Source organism: Amblyomma americanum, chromosome 11 (assembly GCF_052857255.1).
Source record: "Amblyomma americanum isolate KBUSLIRL-KWMA chromosome 11, ASM5285725v1, whole genome shotgun sequence".
In the NCBI taxonomy this organism is placed as follows: Eukaryota; Metazoa; Arthropoda; class Arachnida; order Ixodida; family Ixodidae; genus Amblyomma; species Amblyomma americanum.
The window spans coordinates 127590786-127596495 of NC_135507.1; positions in this window are offsets into that span (position 1 = coordinate 127590786).

The window sequence follows — 5710 nt, forward strand, 5'->3', positions numbered from 1 at the left end:
TCGAGCAAATGGCCGCGAAAAATCCCGCCCTTCAAATCGATCCTCGCACTGCGCGCCGTCGGCACACATTTCGGCAGAGGGACGGTGCCAAAACGCACATCATTTCTTTAGACCCTCCCACTTTCCGGCGTGTCATGGCTAAAGGTCAGGTGGTGATTGGATGGTCCTCGGCCTCTGTTGCCGAGGACTTACACGTCCCCATGTGCACCTTCTGTGCGACCTACGGACATTCGCGTCGCGGTTGTCCATTATCTGCCAACCCCGATCGCGCAGTGTGCACAAAGTGTGCCGCCGATCACGTCGCCGCGACCTGTTCGGTTCGTGCGGGGGACGCGGCCGTTGCCTGTGCGGAATGTAGGAGGGTCGGCCGTGAAGGTGACCCGCATCCTGCGGGTGCGGCTAGTTGTCCCATTTTGAGGGAGCGCGTGGCGAGGTTGCGTGCCAGAACTGATTATGGCACTTAGCCTTTTTTCTTGCTCTGCGCTCGGGTGGGGAGCGGCGCACCTTTTTTCTTTTTTCTTTTCACACTTCCTTGCTGGGCTTTTCTGCCCAGCAGTCGTGCCTGTCTTTGTTTTTTCATGCGTTTCCTTTTTCCTTTTCGGTAGGGTGTTCACTGTTTTCTTTTGCCAAACTGCGCTATTTCCAAGTTCGCCTGTTTTTCGTAGTCATTTAATCTTTCCTTTTTATTTCGCTTTCCCTGCTGTTCTACCCTGTCGCATCTCTATGCTCCTTTTGTGCGCTAGCTCCCCGCCCTTTCCTTTTATTCAGTTATTATTTTTCCTTCACTCGCCTTTCCTTATATTGTCTTATTTTCTTCCCGTTTGTACCTCCTTTGGACCCTTTCTTTTGTATTCTGCGTTCCTCGCTGTTCTATCCTGTCGCATTTTTTGCTCTTTTTGTGCGCTGTCTACCTACACGTTCTTATGCTCGTTTTGCGCGCTGTCTTCCCGCCCGCCGCTCCTTTTATTCTGTTATTATTTTCTTCTCCTCGCCACGTCGCTTCCCTCCTTCATTGCTTTTCGGCCCTGTTGCCTTTTCTTTTTTTTTTGACCTTTTTGCATACAGTTTGCGCCTCCTTTGTGCGCCTGCAGTGTCCTATTTACTTTTTGTTTTTTCATTCGGTTTTTTCGCTTTTTACTCGTTTTTCTTTTAATAATGGCTAGCCATTTCTCGTTCTCTTTCATACAAGCCAACCTCGATCACTGCAGGCGCGCAAATGGTGCCCTTGTTGCCCGATTAGAGGAGGGAGGATTTGATTTTGCCATCCTTTCAGATCCCTATGTCAGGGACGGCAGCATTGCTTCTGTTCCCCGCGAATGGGCGTGCTTTGCCGCTTCCGACGGTCCGCGCTGTGCGGTTTTGTCTCGCCGTCCCCGCTTCGATCTTTTCCCGATCTATGTCTCCTCTCGCGTAGTGGCACTTAGTTGCACAGCTTCGTCCGGCTCTTTTCTTTTGGTCAGCATTTATGCGCCGCCGCACTCCCCCATGGCCCCTGTTTTAGCCGATATCTCGCATGTTTTCTTGCTCGCGCCCAACACACCGGCTGTGGTGGCTGGAGATTTCAACGCGAAACACGAAGTTTGGGGTCCGGGGATGTGCGACGCGAGGGGCGGCGAGCTGTTGCGCTTTGCCACTGCAAACGACCTCCTAGTCCTTAACGACCCTGCCTCCCCACCCACCTACACTACAAAGTATACGGACAGCTGGATAGATGTTACACTGGCCAGTCCAGCTTTAGCGCTCGGTGCCTTTAGTTGGACTGTTGCAACCACCGAGACGTTTTCCGAACACCAACACATAGAGGTCCGTGTGGGGTTGGGGGATGCGCCTCGAGAGCGAGTTTTGACGGGTCGGGGTCTCTCTCGTGTCGTCGCTTCTCTGCAAGGTTCCCGTTTCTTTTCCGCTGTTCTTGGCGCCGATTTTCGTTCGCCGCGCGCTTTAGACCTTGTGGTGGACCGCTTTCACGCACTTTACGATCAGATGCGCAGGCGCCATTCATCGGCGCTTCGTCCCCACCAGTCCGCACGCGGTGCGGTTCAGTGGTGGACGCCAGAATTGCAGTTAGAGCGAAAGCGCGTTCGTGCTCTGCGCCGCCGGTACCAGCGGGCGCGTCATCCCTTTGTCCGCGCTGTTAACCGCGTGATTTTTAGTGCGGCTCTGGCAGATTTTCGGAATCGCGTTGCGGCGGCGCGAGAGGCGGCGGCGCGGGATCTTGCGAGAGAGGCGACACTTCACAACTTGTACGGCCGGCCCTTTCAGCGGGCTTTTGGCCGTCTTCGCGGGCCGCCCATCTTGCCTCCCGTTTTGAGACAGGATGGCACCTTGACGGAATCCGTGTTGGAGTCTGCCAGGGTACTTTTGGACGAGCAAGTGTCCTGCGATGCCACCGACGAGGACACGCCTGCGCATGTGGCGGTGCGCGCCGTGGCTGCTCGGCCCGATTTGGGAGGTCCTGACGATGTGCCGTTCTCGTTTGGCGAGGTCGAGATGGCGATCTCCCTCGTCCGGATGGGGACGGCATCGGGTCTGGATCAGATCGGCCCTCGCGCGCTCCGTGCACTGTGGGCCTGTTTTCCAAATTTTTTCTTATTTCTCTATAACAGTGCACTGCGCCTTGGCCACTTTCCCCGATTTTGGCGGAGGGGGAGAATCATTTTCCTCCTCAAGCCCGGAAGACCGCCCGAGGCGGCGGCGTCTTATAGGCCAATTGTAATTAATTCTGCCGTGGGGAAGATCCTCGAGCGGTTGCTCTTTAATCGCATTTATCATTTTCTTGCCCGTTGCGGACTGCACCACGAGGCACAATTCGGTTTCACGAGAGGACGGGGGGCAGTTCAGGCCCTGCACGTTCTCGTCTCTAAATTGCGCGAATGCAGGGACGCCGGCCTGCACGTGCTGCTAATTTCCATTGATTTTCAGGGAGCTTTTGACAGCGTTTGGCATCCGCTGGTCCTGAGTTCGCTCGGTGACTGGGGGTGTCCGAGAAATCTCTGCGCGCTGCTCCGGTCGTTTCTATCTGACCGTGAGGTGGTGTACCGCTCTTTTGCGGGCGACGCGGTTGCGCGTCCCACCTTGGGCAGTCCGCAGGGATCCCCGCTGTCTCCCCTGTTGTGGAATGTTGTAGCGCGTGGCCTTTTGGCGGTGCCTATGCCGGAGGGTGTGTCGCTCCAGGCGTATGCGGACGACGTCGTCGTTCTTGTGCCTGGTTCCAATAGGAAGGAGCTCGAGCGTTTGGCGGATGATGCTCTCGGCCGAGTCGCTGCATGGGCGAGGGGTGCGCGTATCACCATCTCGCGAGAGAAGACGGTGTGCGTTCTTTTTTCTCCTCCTAGGAGGGGAATGGGAAACACAATGCCAGCAGTCCGCCTTGACGGTGTTCGCCTGCCTTTCAGGTCCACTGTCAAGGTGTTGGGCGTCGTCTTCGACCGCACCCTTTCTTTCATTCCCCATGCAGAGAGGCTCAAGGAGCGTGCTGAGACGCTCTCCGCCCGCCTGGCGACTTTCTTGCGGATTAGCGGCACGCCGCCGCCTGCCCGTCTGAGGGTGCTTTACCGCCAGGTCGTGCTCCCCACGCTTGCGTACGCTTCGCCCGTCTGGTGGACTGAGCGTCCCCATTCGGGTCTTTGCGCCCGCCTTGTGTCTGTGCAGCGGTCCCCGCTTTTGGTGTTGGCGGGGGCTTATTCCACAACGAGTACGCGGGCGTTGCAGATCCTTCTGCACGCCCCGCCTTTAGCGATCGAACTCGATAGATTAAACGCGGAATTCGACCTCTTTTCCCGTGGGCGCGACGTCGCTTTTGGGACGAGGACGTTTCGCGCTGTCGAGGTTCAGCAGCCGTTCGACATCTCCACACGGCATCCATCGGAGGTTGTGGCTTTCAAGCACCGTCGTTTGGACGTGGGGGCGGCGGCGGCTTTGGCGTTGTCGCCGGCGTACCACGTTTATACTGATGGTGCTTACACCTCCGTAGCTGCGGGCGCCGCTTTTGTGGCGTTCGACCCGCGTGGCCGCCTCCGGGCGGTCGGCCGTTTTCGGGTTGAAGGTGCGTCGGGTCCATACTGGCCAGAGGTTGTGGCGTTTGAGGAGGCGGTGCAGTATGTCCGTTCCCTTCCGGGAACGGTGCCGGTGCATTTTTATACAGATTCTTTGTCTTTACTTTCGGCCCTTGCTGTTTTAAAAACAACAGTATTGGAAATCGACCGAATTAAGGTCGCACTGACGTCGGTGGCGGAGCGCAGGCCGCTTGCTCTGTTTCATGTCCCAGCGCACGCTGGTGTATTGGGAAATGAATTAGCAGACATTGTGGCTTCGCGAGCCAGTCGCTCCCCTCGTGTGCGACAAGTGTTTCGCTCGCGCGCGAGTATTCGCCATATTTTCTACGAGGTGGTAAGATCAAAGTGGGCAGTGTGGTGGAGAGAGAATCACGAGGGGACTGGCATATTTACTTGGGTTCCGGATGCCCTATCCCTGCCCGATTCTTTTCCACCACCGCGTCCCCTCGTGACACTTATTACTGGCCACGGTCGCTTCCCTGCTTATCTACATAGATTTGGTCTTGCGGCATCTTCTCAATGCCCTTGCGGTGCCCCTGTAGGGGACGTCCCACATTATTTGACTGATTGTCCTCTGACACGCACGTTAGTGGCACGATTGCCCTCACCACCTCGGGACAACCAACCTACAATGTCCCACTGGCGTGGTTGGTTAGAGGACCGCCGATCCTGTGCCCTGCTATTGCAAATCGTGGCCACAGTTAGCCAGGCTCTACCGAACTATGTTCGAGGTAGACAATAATTTTTTTTTTCCTTTTCTCTTTTTCTTTCTATTCTAACTTTTTGATTACTGTTCTCCAGTGCACATCAGTGACTGTGTGCACTGTTTTTTATATTATTAAACAATTTTTGTGCCTCACTTTATCGAGGGCGCGTCTGAGAGGCGCCCTCGCTTAGTTTGTTTTTTTTCTTTCCTTTCTATTCTTTCTTTTGAGTACTGTTATGCAGTGCACATCAGTGCCTGTGTGCACTGTTCTTTTTGTGCTGTGCATCTATGCGGTGCGCTTTCTGCTGGGGTTTCGTGGCTTCTCGGAGGGGCCCTTCTGGCCACATGAGGTGGACATTTTCGTGTCCGCCCCTTCGGGGGCCACGTGCCTGTTTTAATGGTATTTTTTTTTTGGAGGGTGTGTGAATGTGTTTTCTTTCTGTATCTTTCTTTATTTTTTTTTATCTCATTTTCTTATTTTATTGTTGATGTTTTTTTTTTAGGTATGTTTGAAAGTGTTTTCTAGTATGTGTGTTTTTGTGTGCTTTGCTGTTTTTCTTTTGAGTGAATGTGTTTGCATTTCAGATTTTTTGTCTTTTTCATTCTCTGTCCTGTCGGGGCAGATTTTGTGTGAACTTTTCTCTTTTTTCTTGTGTATCTTCTTTCCTTCCTTTTTCAGATCATCCCGACACACTTTCTGCTGCCCGAGTTCCTGTCATCTGCTTTGTTCCTTCATTCTCATCTTTTCATTTTTTTTTCTTTTTTCTTTTTTCCGTGTGTGTGTGTTTACTTTTTTTTTTATTTTGGGCACCATCATATTTTTATTAAAACTTTATTCATCAATAAATCAGCTCGCGCGGGGATTTTATCATCCCTCTGTGCTCGTTGCGCCCTTAGGACACCATCGCGTCTACCGTGCCCACCATTTTATTTTTTCAATTGGCTTTTATAC